Source organism: Pseudophryne corroboree, chromosome 7 (genome assembly GCF_028390025.1).
Source record: "Pseudophryne corroboree isolate aPseCor3 chromosome 7, aPseCor3.hap2, whole genome shotgun sequence".
Taxonomy (NCBI): Eukaryota; Metazoa; Chordata; class Amphibia; order Anura; family Myobatrachidae; genus Pseudophryne; species Pseudophryne corroboree.
This window is the reverse complement of record NC_086450.1, coordinates 193388274-193406512: the sequence shown is the minus strand read 5'-3', so window position 1 is coordinate 193406512 and position 18239 is coordinate 193388274. Positions and strand designations below refer to the sequence as shown.

General features: G+C 45.9%; 1 protein-coding gene across 5 annotated transcripts in view; it reads left to right on the top strand.

Moving 5' to 3' along the window:
• The window catches only part of LOC134944950 (mitochondrial chaperone BCS1), a 158937-nt gene that overhangs the window by 1699 nt on the left and 138999 nt on the right, over positions 1-18239 (top strand). Inside the window, exon 2 of one of the 5 annotated variants that reach the window (XM_063933899.1) lies at positions 15863-15970. The exons of the other annotated variants lie outside the window; for them this stretch is intronic. The gene's annotated coding sequence lies outside the window, so the exon portion shown is untranslated. The remainder of the gene's footprint in view (positions 1-15862; positions 15971-18239) is intronic. 5 annotated transcript variants of the gene reach the window in all.

The window sequence follows — 18239 nt, the reverse complement described above, 5'->3', positions numbered from 1 at the left end:
CTAGTATGTGTGCTGACTTTTCTGTGTAATGTCAGTCCTGTTCTGACCCTCAAATCAAGTGCACTGTGGTCAGATTGATTTCACCTCTATATACTGATTATAGGGTGTGGTTCAGTCACAAAATTGTGGAGTCAATATCAGAAAAAATGTCTGTGAGCGGCAAAAGTGATAAGGAGAATTTGTCAAGCAATCCTACAGCCCTAACATGCTTATCTGGTAAGTCAGGGGTAATTGATATGATTCAATTGGTCACTTATGAGGGTTTGTGTGCAAACTGTTTCGCTTTTCAGCGAAGTAAAAAACAGGAGTTAGTTCAACCTCCAGTAGAGCCACCATGGAATATGTTCGCAAAGACTCTGTCTTCAATAGCGGACAGGTTAGCTCCAGTAGCACCCCCTCAAGGGTTAGGTTACACTATGAACCCATACATGCAGCTCCCTTCCTATGGTTTGGTTCCAGTAGCCTCTACAAGCAACCAAGGGGTAGGTAAGATTAAGACAGATATGTCTGTATGGCAGACTACACAAGAGGATACATCGGATGATGATGCGGAAACAATAGATTCAACTCCGTATGATGATCAGTCGCAGAGCTTTAGTTCAGATGATGTAGCTGAACTCATTAATGCAGTAAAGGCTGTGCTTTCTCTGGAAGAACCAGCCAAGACAGCGTTAAAAGCAAAAGCACCTGTATTCAAATGAACAAAGTCAGTGAAAGCTGAATTTCCAGCGTCAGAGGAGTTGACGGAAATGATGATGGATGAGTCTTGGGCAGCGCCCGGTAAAAAGTATGATGGGATTCTTATTATCCATTTCCTGCTGGAGATTGTTCGAAGAGAGAAGTTCCTCCAAAGGTAGATGCACATGTTCTGCGACTCGTGCACAAATCTGCTTTGCCACTGTCATCTACCTCTTTGAATGATGTCACAGACAGGAGGGTAGAGAGCCTATTGAAAAATATTTTTTCTCTTGTGGGTGCAGTGGTAAGACCTGCTATGGCTTCGGCCTGGGTAGCAAAGGCAATGGGCGAATGGATAGAGGAACTAGAGAATGACATCCCCTCTCCTACTAGGGAGCAAGAGGATCGTCTTTGCCGTTTAAGACAATCTGCCCAGTATTTAGAAGAAGCAGCCATTGATGTAGGCACTGTTGCTTCTAAAGCTTCAGCCCTGGCTGTAGTCGCTCGCAGAGCAGTCTGGCTACGGACCTGGAAGGCAGATGCGGAGTCCAAGAAGGAATTGGAAGCATTGCCTTTCGTGGGTAATATATTATTTGGAAAACCTTTATCGGATATCCTAGAGTCAGAGGCTGAATCGAAGAAGGTCAGATTTCCGGCTACCTACAACCCTAAGTCCAAGGGTTTAAAATTTCGCTCATTTCGCTGGCAAAGCAAAGCGAAAGGTAAAGAGGAGCCTAAACAACCCCAGTTTAAATCCAGGGGTAGGAAGCAGTGGGCTAGCAAGAAGCCAGCTTCCAAACCTGAACAGAAACCCTCAGCCTGAAGAGACGGGCCTCCGCCTGGAGGATTCCAGGGTTGGGGGCCGACTCCTGAAATTTGCACACACATGGCAACAGTCAACAACAGATGCCTGGGTGCAGAAGGTAGTATTTCAGGGGTATGGGTTCCCATTCAGGAGGCAGCCTCCTCAAAGATTTTTTTGCACCAGCCCGTCTCGTATAGAGTCGAAGGCCAATGCCCTGCAAGAAGCAGTCCAAAGATTACTGCAGTCAGGTGTGATTGTCCCAGTACCTCCATCACAAAAGGGACAGGGGTATTACTCCAATCTGTTTCTAATCTAGAAACCAAATGGGTCATACCGACCAATTCTAAATCTGAAGATGTGGAACAATTACATATGGATCCCGAAGTTCCACATGGAGACGTTACGCTCCATAATGTTGGCTATGGAACCGGGAGACTATATGGTATCGCTGGATGTACGGGATGCTTACCTACATGTGCCTATAGCACTATCACATCAATGTTACCTCAGGTTTGCCATCCTCAAGGAACACTTCCAGTTCCAAGCTCTGCCCTCCGGGCTAGCTACAGCACCCAGGGTGTTTACCAAGATCATGGTGGTTATGGCAGCTTGTCTGCGCAAAAAAGGTATAAGGATATTCCCATACCTAGACGACCTATTAATCTTAGCACAGTCGCAAGATTTACTGTTGAGCCATCTCCAACAGACGATAGTTTGTTTACAGAGACACGGGTGGCTCATAAATTGGGAGAAGTCGTCCCTGAATCCGTCACAGCGGATGGTTCATTTGGGAGCCATATTGGATTCAGACCTACAGAGAGTTCTCTTACCAGAGAAGAAAATAGTCAAGGTGCAGGTCATGGCTCAGGAAGCATTGCAAGCCCAGACAATGTCAGTCCATGCAGCAATGCGACTGTTGGGTCTGATGGTATCACCGTTCGACATGGTGGAATATGCGCAATTCCACTCCAGACCGTTGCAGCATCTCATTTTGACCAAATGGAATGGAAATCATCAAACAATAAAGAAGCAGATGATAAAGATTCCAGTAAATGTAAAAAGGTCTCTAGCATGGTGGCTACAGACAGACCATTTAAACAAGGGGAGACCCTTTTGGATAAAAGAGTGGCAAGTCCTGACGACAGATGCCAGCCTGCAAGGTTGGGGGGCGGTACTCGGAAGCCTATGGTTCCAGGGAAAATGGACCGCAAGGGAAAGTCGCCTGCCGATAAATCTGTTAGAAATAAGAGCCATTTACTTGGCCCTAGTTCAGGCAAATGACAATCTACAAGGAAGACCAGTCCAGATCCGCTCAGACAATGCGACGGCAGTAGCATACCTCAATCATCAAGGAGGAACTCACAGCAAGAGTCTGATGGAGGAAGTAACTCCCATTCTAAAATGGGCGGAACTCCATCTCCCAGCATTGTCAGCAGTATTTGTCCCGGGTGTACTAAATTGGGAAGCGGATTTTCTCAGTCGGCACACCATTCAGGAAACCGAATGGGCACTACACCCAGAAGTGTTTCAGACACTGGTGAACAGATGGGGTCTACCGGAGATAGACCTTATGGCGTCTCGTCTAAACAACAAAGTTCCGAGGTGCGGATCAAGAACAAGGGACCCAGGAGCGGTCCTGGTAGACGCAATGTCAGTGGAATGGAGGTTTCAGCTGGCATATCTGTTCCCTCCAATATCTCTGTTACCCAGAGTAGTGAGAAAGATAAAACGGGCAAAAGGAGCAATCATTCTAATAGCTCCAGCTTGGCCAAGAAGGCATTGGTACACAGATCTGTTGAGAATGTCCGTGGAAGCACCGATACTGCTCCCTCAACATCCAGATCTGTTAATGCAGGGTCCTTGTTGTTACAGTCATCTGGATCGCCTGTCTTTGACGGCGTGGCTGTTGAAACCTCTATCTTAGAGGCTAAAGGATTTTCAAAGCAGGTAATCCAAACCATGCTTAGAGCAAGAAAGCCGTCTTCGGCCCGTGTATATCATAGAATATGGCAAGCCTATATTCATTGGTGTTCTGGAAAAAAATTATAATCAGAGATCTTTTAAAGTAGCTAGAATTTTGGATTTCCTGCAGGCAGGATTGGATAAAGGGTTGAAGGTTGCTTCCTTGAGGGTGCAAGTCTCAGCGTTGACTGTATGGTTTCAGCAGAAGATTGCTGACCTACAGGATGTACGTACTTTTTTCCAAGGGGTAGTACATATTCAACCTCCATTTGTTCCTCCTGCAGCTCCCTGGGATTTGAATTTAGTTCTTAAATTTCTCCAGGGTCCTTTGTTTGAACCACTTGAGAGAGCAGATCTTAAGTGGTTAACGGTTAAAGTTCTTTTTTTACTGGCAATGGCGTCAGCCAGAAGAGTGTCAGATTTAGGAGCATTATCATGTAAGTCTCCTTTCCTAAGTTTTTTTCCAGACAGAGCAGTTCTCAGAACGAGATCTAGTTATCTTCCAAAGGTGGTGTCAAAGTTTCACCTGAATGAAGAGATTGTAGTCCCAGCTTTTCAGGTATCGGGACTATCTGCGGGAGAAGCGTCACTGGACGTGGTCCGGTCTTTAAAAATCTACATAGATCGTACTAGTGCCATCAGGAAAACAGATTCCCTCTTCATCCTCTACGGATTCCATAGGAGAGGTTGGCCTGCTAGTAAACAGACGCTGGCGAGATGGCTCCGAATGGTAATATCTGAAGCTTATTCTCATGCAGATCTCCCTATTCCGGCTAATGTCTCTGCACACTCTACATGTAAGGTAGGTCCTCCTTGGGCAGCACAACAGGGTGCATCAGCAGAACAGATATGTAAGGCAGCCACATGGTCTTCCATAAACACATTCATCAGACATTATGCCTTGGATACTTTTGCCTCTCATGACGCAGACTTCGGGCGAAAGGTCCTCCTGTGCAATCAGGAGCGTCCCCACCACTAAAATGGCTTTGGGAATCCCAATGTTATCCTGTGGATAATCCTGTGGACCCAGCCAGAGAAATGAACGTTATGGTAAGAACTTACCGTTGATAACGTGATTTCTCTTATGTCCACAAGTATCCACAGGGATCCCACCCGGACGCATCTGATTTGAGGATCTAGACAAACACTAAAAACCTCTTCCTTCTTGTATGGAAGGGTGTGCATGTGTGTTCTTATCGCCTGTACAGGTCTCTACCTAATGTTCCTGCCTATAATCGCTGTGGAAAGAACTGATCTGACTGAGTCAGTGGGCGGGACTATATAGTGGAGGCCCCAATGCATCCTGGGAGGCCAGAAAGCTTGTGACCGTGTTGGTGCCATTTTCGCTGTCGCTCGACAATATCCCAATGTTATCCTGTGGATACCTGTGGACATAAGAGAAATCACGTTATCAACGGTAAGTTCTTACCATAACGTTCATTTTTAAGCCGTTTTCCTTCGGTCTTCCATATGTCCCAAAATGGTCCCATAATGCTTTCTTCCCAAACAGTCATAGTATCTAAGGTTGAAAAAATACAATTGTCCATCGGGTTCAACCTATTTGTGGTTTCCTATGCACGATTATTTTGTATAAAATTTTGACTGAAGTTGCGGACTGCCGTTCCGATTAACCCCTCTTTTTTTATAATAACCATAGTGCGTGACTATGCCCCGTAACCCTGGATATCCTTATCCATTAGGAATTTATCTAACCCATTCTTAAAGGTGTTGACTGAGTTGGCCATTATAACTCCCTCAGGCAGGAAATTCCAAACACGTATCGTCCTTACCGTAAAAAAGCCTTTACGCCGTATTGTGTGGAATCTCCTCTCCTCTAACCTGAGCGAGTGTCCACAAGTTCTCTGTGTTGATCTAACCAAAAACATGTCCTGCGCAAGATCTATATATTGTCCCCTTATATATTTGTAAATGTTGATCATGTCCCCTCTTAATCTCCTCTTTTCCAGTGTAAACATGCCTAGTCTCGTATTCCAGCGTCATCATACCCTTAATTAGTTTGGTCGCCCGCCTTTGAATCTTTTCTAGCTCCAGGATATCCTTTTTGTAGTAAGGTGCCCAGAATTGTACACAGTATTCAAGGTGTGGCCTCACAAGTGATTTATATAACGGGAGTATAATACTCTCGTCCCTAGCATCAATTCCCCGTTTTATGCATCTAATATCTTCTTTGCTGCAGTCCTACTTTGGATATTACTGCTTAGTTTGCTATCTATGAGGACACCTAAGTCCTTTTCCAGTACAGAATCCCCTAATTTTACCCCATTTAGTAGGTAGGTGTTATTTTTGTTCTTGTTACCACAGTGCATTACCTTACACTTGTCTGTATTGAAGCGCATTCTCCATTTCGCTGCCCAAGCTTCTAATTTAACTAAGTCATTCTGAAGCGACTCAGCATCCCCCTCCGCATTTATAACTTTACACAATTTGGTATCATCTGCAAAAATTGACACCATGCTCTCTAGACCTTCTGTTAGGTCGTTAATGAAAATATTGAACAATAGCGGTCCTAATACTTATCCTTGCGGCACACCACTTAGCACTTCAGTCCAAGTTGAAAAAGATCCATTAACCACAACGCGCTGCTCCCTATTATCTAACCAGTTTTTGACCCAAGTGCATATTGTGCTTCCTAGCCCTGATTCTTGTAGCTTGTAGATAAGTCTCATGTGTGGTACAGTATCGAACGCTTTGGCAAAATCTAAAAAGATTACATCCACCTCTTTACCCTGATCTAGGTTTGCGCTTACTGTTTCATAAAAGCCAAGTAAGTTGGTTTGACAGGATCTGTCCTTCATAAACCCATGTTGATTCCTTTTAATGACTTTATTGACTTCAAGGAACTTCTGAATACTATCTCTTAGAATACCTTCCAATACTTTCCCCACTATAGATGTAAGACTAACTGGTCTATAATTACCTGGTTCAGCTTTACTTCCCTTTTTTAATATAGGCACTACTTCCGCTATACGCCAGTCTTTGGGAACCATACCTGATATTACTGAATCCTTAAAGATCAAAAATAGCGGTTTTGCAAGTTCAGAATGAAGCTCCATTAGAACTCTTGGGTGAATACCATCGGGACCTGGTGACTTATTAATCTTTAAATGTTTTAATCGGTCACAGACTACTTCCTCGCTTAAATAAGTACCTATCAGTGGGATATTCTCATTATTGAGATTATATGTTAGTCCCTGAATTGGGTCCTCTCTAGTAAATACTGTTGAAAAAAACTCATTTAGTGTGTCCGCTATGTCATTATCATTTTTGCTTAAGACTCCCAACTTGTCTTTTAAAGGGCCTATACTCTCCTTCTTTAATCTCTTGCTATTAATGTATTTAAAGAATTTTTTTGGATTCGCTTTGCGTTTTCTTTGCTACTAGTTTTTCAGTTTCTACTTTAGCCGCTCTTATTTCCTTTTTGCAAATTTTGTTACATTCCTTATAGTGCTGAAATGACTCTGTTTCCCCGTCAGATTTGTATTTTTTAAATGCTCGCCTTTTCTTGCCTATAAGTTCCTTAATCTTTTTGTTAAGCCACATCGGTTTATGATTTTTATTCCTTTTTTTGCTGCTCGTAGGAATAAATTTGAGTGTATTTTTAGCTAGCAGGAATTTTAGTACCTCCCATTTCTCCGTAGTATTTTTTCCTAAAAACAAACCTTCCCATTCAATATCCCTGAAAAATACCCTCATCTTATCAAAATTTGCTTTGCTAAAGTTTAGAGTCCTAGTTGAGCCAGTATAGGGCTGTTCATGGAAACTGATATTGAATGTGACCATATTGTAGTCGCTGTTTCCTATGGGTTCCACTACTATAATACCTGATACCAAATCCCCATTGTTTGTTAATACCAGGTCTAAGATTGCATTGTACCTAGTTGGTTCCTCAATTAGTTGAACTAAGTAGTTATCATTAAGTGTGTTTAAAAACATATTGCCCCTAGCAGTGTCACATGAATCGTTTTTCCAGTTTTTCTCTAACGTCCTAGTGGATGCTGGGGACTCCGTCAGGACCATGGGGAATAGCGGGCTCCGCAGGAGACAGGGCACATCTAAAAAGCTTTTTAGGTCACATGGTGTGTACTGGCTCCTCCCCCTATGACCCTCCTCCAAGCCTCAGTTAGGTTTTTGTGCCCGTCCGAGAAGGGTGCAAACTGGATGGCTCTCTTAAGGAGCTGTTTAGTAAAGTTTTTTTTTAGGTTTCTAATCAGTGATTCCTGCTGGCGACAGGATCACTGCAACGAGGGACTTAGGGGAGAGACTTGCAACTCACCTGCGTGCAGGAGGATTGAAGTTTTAGGCTACTGGACACTGAGCTCCAGAGGGAGTCGGAACACAGGTCAGCCTGGGGTTCGTCCCGGAGCCGCGCCGCCGATCCCCCTTACAGACGCTGAAGAAAGACGGCGGAACGGAGGTCCGGAAACAGGCGGCAGAAGACTTCACAGTCTTCAGAGAGGTAGCGCACAGCACTGCAGCTGTGCGCCATTGTTGCTACACGGCTCACTGACACGGTCACGGAGGGTGCAGGGCGCTGCTGGGGGCGCCCTGGGCAGCAATATAAATACCTATTTGGCAAATAAATACATACATATAGCCTTAATGGCTATATGTGATGTATTTAACCCAGGCCAGTTTTCCTAATAACCGGGAGAAAAGCCCGCCGTGAAAGGGGCGGAGCTTATTCTCCTCAGCACTCAGCGCCATTTTCCTGACCAGCTCCGCTGGTGAGGAAGGCTCCCACTCTCCCCTGCACTACAGAAACAGGGTTAAAGAGAAGGGGGGCATAAATTGGCGATATAATTATATATTAAGAGCCCATATATAGAAACAACACCTTCTAGGGTTGTTATATACATTATGGCGCTTTTGGTGTGTGCTGGCAAACTCTCCCTCTGTCTCCCCAAAGGGCTAGTGGGTCCTGTCCTCTATCAGAGCATTCCCTGTATGTGTGTGCTGTAGGTCGGTACGTGTGTGTCGACATGTATGAGGAAAATGTTGGTGAGGAGACGGAGAAAATTGCCTGTAATGGTGATGTCACTCTCTAGGGAGTCGACACCAGAATGGATGGCTTACTTATGGAATTACGTGATAATGTCAACACGCTGCAAGCCGGTTGACGACATGAGACAGCCGGCGGACAAATTAGTATCGGTCCAGGCGTCTCAGACACCGTCAGGGGCTTGTAAAAACGCCCATTTACCTCAGTCGGTCGACAGACACTGACACGGACACTGACCCCAGTGTCGACGGTGAAGAAACAAACGTATTTTTCCTTTAGGGCCACAAGTTACATGTTAAGGGCAATGAAGGAGGTGTTACGTATTTCTGATACCACAAGTACCACAAATAAGGGTATTTTGTAGGGTGGGAAAAAACTACTTGTAGTTTTGCCTGAATCAGATAAATTAAATGAAGTGTGTGATGATACGTGGGGTTCCTCCGACAGAAAGTTATGGGCGGTATACCCTTTTTCCCGCCAGTAGTAAGGGCGAGTTGGAAAACACACCTTAGGGTGGACAAGGCGCTCACACGCTTATAAAAAACATGGCGTTACCGTTTCCAGATACGGCCGCCCTCAAGGAGCCAGCTGATAGGAAGCTGAAAAATATCATAACAGTATATACACACATACTGGTGTTATATTACGACCAGCAATCGCCTCAGCCTGGATGTGCAGCGCTGAGGGGGCTTGGTCGGATTTCCTGACTGAAAATTTTGATACCCTTGACAGGGACAGGATTTTATTGTCTATAGAGCATTTTAAGGATGCATTTCTATATATGTGTGATGCGCAGAGGCAGATTTGCATTCTGGCATCAAGAGTAAATGTGATGTACATATCTGCCAGACGAAGACACGACAGTGGTCAGGTGAGGCAGATTCCAGACGGCATATGGAAGTATTGCCGTATAAAGGGGCGGTCCATTGGACCTGGTGGCCATGGCAACAGCTGAAAAATCCACCTTTTGTTACCCCGAGTCACATATTGGCAGAAAAGGACACAGTCTTTTCAGTCTCAGTCCTTTCGTCCCCATACGGGCAGGCGGGCGAAGGCCAGTCATATCTGCCCAGGGGGAGAGGAAAGGGAAGAAGACTGCAGCAAGCAGTTCATTCCCAGGAACAGAAGCTCCTCACGGCTTCTGCCAAGTCCGCAGCATAACGCTGGGGCCGTACAAGCGGACTCAGGTGCGGTAGGGGGTCATCTCAAGAGTTTCAGCAACACTCGCAAGGGAACTCCGGGATCCTACATGTAATATCCCAGGTGTACATTGGAAATTCGAGACGTCTCCCCCTCACACAATTCACAGGCTGTATTCCCAGCAGGTGATAATCAAAGTACCCTTCTTACAACAAGGAAGGGGGTAGTATTCCACACTATATTGTGGTACTGAAGCCAACCGGCTCGGTGAGATCTGAAATATTTGAACACTTACATACAAGCGTTCAAATCAAGATGGAGTCACTCGGAGCAGTGATAGCGAACCAGGAAGAAGGGGACGATATGATGTCACTGGATATCAGGGACGTTTACCTACAGGTCCAAATTTGCCCTTCTCACCAAGGGTACTTCAGGTTCCTGGTACAGAACTGTCACTATCAGTTCAGACGCTGCCGTTTGGATTGTCCACGGCGCCCCGGGTCTTTACCAAGGTAATGGCCGGAATGATGATTTTTCTTAAAAGAAACATGGACGCTTTCCTGATAAGGGCAAGGTCCAGAGAACAGTTGGAGGTCGGAGTAGCACTATCTTAAGTAGTTCTACGACAGCACGAGTGGATTCTAAATATTCCAAAATCGCAGCTTTTTCCGACGACACGTCTACTGTTCCTAGGGAAGATTCTGGACACAGTCCAGAAAAACGTGTTTCTCCCAGTGGAGAAAACCAGGGAGTTATCCGAGCTAATCGGGATCCTCCTAAAACCAGGAAAAGTGTCAGTGCATCATTGCACAAGAGTCCTGGTAAAAATGGTGGCTTATTACGAAGCAATTCCATTCGGCAGATTTCCCGCAAGAACTCTTCAGTGGGATCTGCTGGACAAATGGTCCGGATCGCATCCTCAGATGCATCAGCGGATAACCCTATATCCAAGGAAAAGGGTGTCTCTCCTGTGGTGATTACAGAGTGCTCATCTTCTAGAGGGCCGCAGATTCGGCATTCAGGATTGGATGCCGGTGACCACGGAGGCCAGCCTGAGAGGCTGGGGAACAGTCACACAGGGAAAAAATTTCCAGGGAAGTGTGATTAAGTCTGGAGAATTCTCTCCGCATAAATAAGCTTAGAGCAAATTTATAATGCTCTAAACTTAGCTAGACCTCTGCTTCAAGGTCAGCCGGTATTGATCCAGTGGGATAACATCACGGCAGTCGCCCACGTAAACAGAAGGGCGGCACAAGAAGCAGGAGGGCAGTGAAAACTGCAAGGATTTTTCGCTAGGCGGAAAATCATGTGATAGCACTGTCAGCAGTGTTCTTTCCGGGAGTGGACGACTGGGAAGCAGACTTCCTCAGCAGGCATGACCTCCACCCGGGAGAGTGGAAACTTCATAGGGAAGTTTTTCAACATGATTGTGGACCGTTGGCAAAGACCAAAGGTGGACATGATGGCGTCCCGCCCGAACAAAAAACGGGACAGGTATTCCGCCAGGTCATGAGACCTTCAGGCGATAGCTGTGGATGTTCTGGTAACACCGTGGGTGTACCAGTCTGTGTATGTGTTCCCTCCTCTGTTTCTCATAACCAGGGTATTGAGAATTATAAGACATAGAGGAGTATGAACTATACTAGTGGCTCCGGATTGGCCAAGAGGGACTTGGTACCCGGAACTTCAAGAAATGCTCACAGAGGACTAAGGGCCTGGGGAGCTAAGAAGGGACTTGATTCAGCAAGTACCATGTCTATTCCAAGACTTACCGCGGCTGCGTTTGACGGCATGGCGGTTGAATGCCGGATCCTGAGGGGAAAAGGCATTCCATAAGAGGTCATACCTACCCTGGTCAAAGCCAGGAAGGAGGTGACCGCACAACGTCATCACCACATGTGGTGAAAATATGTTGCGTGGGTGAGGCCAGGAAGGCTCCACGACGGAAATTCAACTAGGTCGATTTCTACACTTCCTGAAAACAGGAGTGTTTTGGACCTCAAATTGGGGTTCATTAACATTTAAATTTCGGCCCTGTAGATTTTCTTCCAGAAAGAATTGACTTCAGTTCCTGAAGTCCAGATTGTAAAGGTTGTATTGCATATACAGCTTTTTTGTGCCCCTAGGGGCACCGTGAGATCTCAACATAGTGTTGGGATTTCTTAAAATCATATTGGTTTGAACCGCTCAAATCTGTGGATTTGAAATATCTCACATGGAAAGTGACCATGCTGTTGACAAATATCTCACATGGGAAGTGACCATGTTGTTAGCCCTGGCCTCGGCCAGGCGATTGTCAGAATGGGCGGTTTTGTCTTACAAAAGCCCATATTAAAATTTTCCATTTGAACAGGACAGAACTGGGACTCGTCTCCAGTTTCTTCATAAAGGGGTGTCAGCGTTTTCACCTGAAACAACCTCTTGTGGTGCCTGCGGCTACTAAGGACTTGGAGGACTCCAAGTTACTAGACGTGGTCAGGGCCCTAAAAATATATATATATATATATATATATATATATATATATATATATATAGTTAGGACGGCTGGAGTCAGAAAGTCTGACTTGCTGTTTATACTGTATACACCCAACAAGCTGGGTGCTCATGCTTCTAAGCAGTCTATTGCACGCTGGATTTGTAGTACAATTCAGCTTGCACATTCTGTGGCAGGCCTGCCACAGACGAAATATGTAGATGCCCATTCCACAAGGAAGGTGGGCTCATCCTGGGCGGCTGCCCGAGGAGTCTCGGCATTACAACTTTGCCGAGCAGCTACGTGGTCAGGGGAGAACACGTTTGTAAAATTTTACAAATTTTGATACTCTGGCTAAGGAGGACCTGGAGTTCTCTCATTCGGTGCTGCAGAGTCATCCGCACTCTCCCGCCCGTTTGGGAGCTTTGGTATAATCCCCATGGTCCTGACGGAGTCCCCAGCATCCACTAGGACGTTAGAGAAAATAAGAATTTACTTACCGATAATTCTATTTCTCGTAGTCCGTAGTGGATGCTGGGCGCCCATCCCAAGTGCGGATTGTCTGCAATGCTTGTACATAGTTATTGTTACAAAAATCGGGTTATTACTATTGTTGTGAGCCATCTTTTCGGAGGCTACTTCGTTTTGTTATCATACTGTTAACTGGGTTCAGATCACAAGTTGTACGGTGTGATTGGTGTGGCTGGTATGAGTCTTACCCGGGATTCAAGATCCTTCCTTATTGTGTACGCTCGTCCGGGCACAGTACCTAACTGAGGCTTGGAGGAGGGTCATAGGGGGAGGAGCCAGTACACACCATGTGACCTAAAAAGCTTTTTAGATGTGCCCTGTCTCCTGCGGAGCCCGCTATTCCCCATGGTCCTGACGGAGTCCCTAGCATCCACTACGGACTACGAGAAATAGAATTATCGGTAAGTAAATTCTTATTATCTCTGGATAGTTAAAATCTCCCATCACTACTAAAGGGGGGTACACACGGAGAGATCCGTGCTTAAAATCTAAGCAATCTTGCTAGATTGCTTAGATTTTAAGCACGGATCTGCCGTGTGTATGCCCTCCAGCGATAGCGATGCGCGGCCCCGCGCATCGCTATCGCCGATGCTAGATTGAGCTGCATGCAGGCTCAATCTAGCGGGTCGCTCACTTCACCGTTGTGTGAAGTGAGCGGCCCCCCGTCGGCTTTCCCCCTCGCTCAGCACATCGCGCTGTGCTGAGCGGGGTGAGAGATGTGTGCTGAGCGGTCTGTGTTAAGATCGTTCAGCACACATCTCTCCCGTGAGTACCCCCCTTATGTCTCCTACTCCTGCTACTCTTTCAATTTGCTTTAGTAACAATTCCTCATCAGATGCGTTGATACCAGGCGGCCTATAGCATACACCCAATACTAACTTTTTTATTCCTTTTTCCCTGCATGCAATTTCTACCCATAATGTCTCAACAGTGTCTACAGTCCCCTCCTGAATATCTTCCCGTATATCAGGTTTTAAAAACTGCTTTACGTAGACACACCCCTCCACCCTTTTTATTTAGTCTGTCTCTCCTAAACAGTGTATAGCCCTCTAGATTGACTGTCCAATCATGAGATTCGTCCCACCATGTTTCAGTAATGCCTATAATATCATACTGTTTGCTTGCTGCAAGTATTTCTAGTTCACCCTTTTTACCAGTAATGCTTCTGGCGTTTACATACATACAACTAAGATAAGTATTTTCCCTTGCGTTGGGGACATCTTTCACCTTATGTCCTTATTTTACACTATAGCAAACAGTGTAGCTTCCTCCTTCCTGTCTAGGTAATGTTACAGCTGGGGTGAGATGAGGGAAGGCTCTGAGTGTTTGGTTTTGTTGAGTGCTGAGAAATAATACTGCTGGTGATACAAGGGAGGTGCAGTGGTTCTAATTCCCTTGCTGACTAATGTAAGGGATCTGGACTATAGGTCGACATTTGAAAAGGTTGACAGGTTCACAAGATCAACACGTGTATTGTTTTGTTTCTTCGGCAGGGTCCACAGGTTATCCACAGGATAACAATGGGATATTGAATGTAAGCTCTCACGACCAGGGCCCTCTTCCCTCATGTGCTTATCTTATACCCCTTTCACATCGCACAAATAACCCGGTACCGACACGGCATATTGCCGTGTCGAACCGGGTCAGTGTGCGATGTGAAAGCTCACTGGGTGATTTAGCGGGTCGCCTGACCCGGTAAATCAACCCGGTAAAAAAGAAGGGTTTTACCCGGGTTGATTACCGGGTCAGGTGCGGTGTGAATGGGAGCCGTGTCGATGCGACACGGTTCCCATTCACAAGATAGGGAGAGGCGGCGCTGGAGATGAGCTCATCTCCCGACGCCGCCTCCACCCCCGCCCCTGCTGCTGCTGCGGCCTCCGTTGTCATGGCAACCGACCCGGTATATTGCCGGGTCGGGAAGCCTGCAACGGAGCGCAAATGCCGGATCCCACCCGGTAAGTACACGTTTGTCTTACCGGGTAGGACCCGGCATTTGCGGTGTGAATGCAGCATTATCTTACTTTAATAATCTTCAACTGCACCAAATCCAGCAGTCTTCTGCCACCTGATACTTATTCCAGTGTCATCTGCTAATGTAACTATGTTTATTTACTCTGTACTTGTCCTATACTGTCATCAACTGTAAGTTGCTGTTTTCCTGTTTATTTGTTTATGTACTCTGTAATTGGGCACTGCGGAACCCTTGTGGCGCCATATAAATAAAGGATAATAATAATATAATAATGAAGCGACATCGGATTTACACCAGTTGGTCAAAGCTTTCTGGCCTCCCAGCATGCAACGGGCCCATCTATATATCCCCGCCTCCTTGCTCAGGCAAATCAGTTTTTTGTTTGGTGCGGCAGGAGCCGGACCATGGTCAGTGGGCCGCTGGTTTTTAGCAGCCCTAAGCTTTCTTATTTTATTTTTATAGTCTTACTATTTTTCTCAGCAATCTTTCTAAACAGCGTCTTATACGTACCTTAGAAAGAGTCGCTCCAACATCTCTCCACCTGGTTGCGACAAAGTTTACCCACGAGTACAGTGCTGTTTCGGCGGGCGTCTGTGTCGGATATACTAGGTCCAGCAGACGTTACCAGGCTGTGGCCGGAGCATGGGGAGACGGTAAGGCATTGGTTCCACTTAGAAGGGGAATACGGACACAGCCGCACTGTTTTGGGAGGAGACTACCAAACAGTCGCTGACGCGGGTCTGCCACCTCTGGTGCACCAGCGCTAGGCCTTAGGGATCATAGGCTCCAGAAATAGTATGAGCCCGCGATCCCCAGGGTTGATGTCAGCAGTGGGGAGTCAGACGCACTCCTGGTTGCCCCTCCCCCCCCCCCCCCTGGTTCATGACCAGTTTCCTCAGAGTCTCCTGCCACAAACTGTTTCTCGCTTCCAACTCAGCCGCTGTACACGAAGGGGACCCAGCCCCTTATAGACGTCTGTGTTCACTATAGGTTCATGGAGCGGCAGTGTACACTAGTAGCGTCTGGATCCACTCAGCGTTCGCTAACGTATTGATCGGTTCTGGAAGCGAGGTGAGTCTCCCTGTATCTCACTCTACTGAGTACGGGGTAATACAGCACTAAGTCTCTAGCTACCTTTTTGAGTATGAATAGTTAGATAAGTGCCTATTGCATATGAGTCTGTATACATGTACTGTTGTTTCTTTTGCAATGCGTCTGAATACGGTAGATCTGTTTAAACATGATTCAGTAATATGTTCTCCTTCATACGGTGATATATAGATGCATGCTGGGAGGCTGGAAAGCTTTGGCCGATTGATGTAAATCTGCTATCGCTTCTTCATATCCCATTGTTATCCTGTGGACTTAGGAGAAATACCGTTATCAACGGTAAGTTCCTACCATAACGTATATTTTTTATGTTTTTGAATTTGCTCTTTCCTTGACTATCCATTTCCGAAATCATAACCTGTAGTAACCTTGTGGTGAGCAAAACGGAGCGAGACAGCTTGCCCTAAGCTTGGCGAACAAAGTGTTTCTACAAATGGTGGTCCCACATGACAAAACTATCCACACTAACCCCAAATATGAAAAAAAAGTGTCTACCATTGTCCTGTCGACCTTTTGTTCATGATGACCTAGTGCCTGTCGACCATATGGGGACGACCTAATGACTGTAGGACTAATGAATGTAGATCTTCTATACCACACCCCTAGCGTAAGCCCATATAAGGCCTCATTGAGCAAGAGCAGCCTCTGTGCATGGTGCAAAGAGCAGAATTATGTCTGTTGGAACACAGACTGCATCAAAGGGACCCCCACAGTTTGTTATTGGGCCTCGTCTCATGTAATGGTCCACCCCTGTTTCTGGTCCTTTTTTTCCTTATCTAATATAATAAAATATATAGGGGTATACTTATCAAAGCAAGAGGAGAAAGATTAAGTACTAATCAACTGTAATTGAAAAATGACAGGAGCTGATTGGTTGGTATTTTATCTCTCTCTGCTGTGTGTCCAGTATAAATATGTTGATTGACTTGCTGTGATGTTTAACTATTGCCTAATTTCGCTAATATTCGTGGGATTGTAGCCTATCATATTGTAAATAGCCTGACTCATAACTTTTAGATTGTTACAGTCATTTATCCTCTTCACATCAGGGTAAGCACTTCAGTTACATTCCCTTTGTATAGCATATCCGTGTGTGCCTTGGAGATGCCGCTAGTTCTCAGTGAAGTGATGGACTCCATTCTCTTGATCTTTGGTTCACTTCTTGAAATGAATGCATTAATTGAGGGCAATTCTATTTTCAGTGTGGTGTCCGCATATGTACATTACCTCTTATGTCAGTAGGCAGCATTCCCAGGTTGCAGACTGTCTATCTCCAACCTTAGTTGTGGCACACCACACTGAATTGTCCCATTTCTTCGGCAGGGTCCACAGGTTATCCACAGGGTAACATTGGGATATGATGGAGCGACAGCGGATTGGCACCAAACGATCACAAGCTTTCAGTTCTCCCAGGATGCAACGGGCTCGTCCATATATCCCCGCTCACTGACTCAGGCAAATCAGTTTTTTTGTTTGGTGCGGCAGGAGCCGGACCATGGTCATAGAGCTGCTGTTCTTGGCAGCCCTAAGCTATATTAATTTATTTTTATAGTCTTACTATATTTTCTGAGTGATCTTTCCTAACAGCGTCTTACACGCATATTGGAAAGAGTCGCTCCAACAACTCTCCGCCTGGTCGCAACAACGCTTACCCATGGTACAAGTGCTGTCTCGACGGGCGTCTGTGTCGGATATACTAGCCGGTCCAGCAGACGTTACCAGGCTGTGGCCGGAGCACGGGGAGAAGGTAAGGCATCGGTTCCACTTAGAAGGGGAATAGGGACACAGCCGCACTGTATTGGGAGGAGACTACCAAACAGTAGCTGGCGCGCTGTCACCACGGGTGCTCCAGCACTAGGCCTTAGGGATCATAAGGCACCAGGATTTGTATGAGGCTGCGATCCCTAGGGTTGATGTCAGCAGTGGGGAGTCAGACGCTCTCCTGGTCGCCCCTCCCCCCCAGTTCATGACCAGTTTCCGTGCGTCTCCCGCCATGAACTGTTGCCTCACTTCCGTCTCAGACGCTACCACGAGGGGTTTCGGTCGCAGCATAGGCTGCTGCATCGGTGTACACTAAGCTTTACCGCGAGGAGACCGGGTCGCAGACCGGTGCGTCTGCATACACAGTGTGTTCACTGAGCGTCTGTGTTCACTAAAAATTCCCATAGCAGCAGTGTACACTATCCACTCAGCGTTCGCTAACGTATTGATTGATCTTGGAAGCGATGTGAGTCTCCCTGTATCCCACTCTACTGAGTACGGGTTATACAGCACTAAAATTCTATCTACTTTTGTTAGTTTGAATAGTTAAAACTCATATGCAATAGGCACTAAAGTTATGTACATTACTGTGGTTCTCTTTGCAATGCGTCTGAATACGTTAAAGGTCTGTATAGAACAGAATTCAGTAATATGTACTCCTACATGCTTTGAGATGTGTTTGTAGTTAATATGCTCATATGATATATATGTATAACGTGACTGACTGCTAGTGTGATGCTGACTTAATGTAAATGATTGTTGGTTGATCTTCTGATCCTTAATGCTG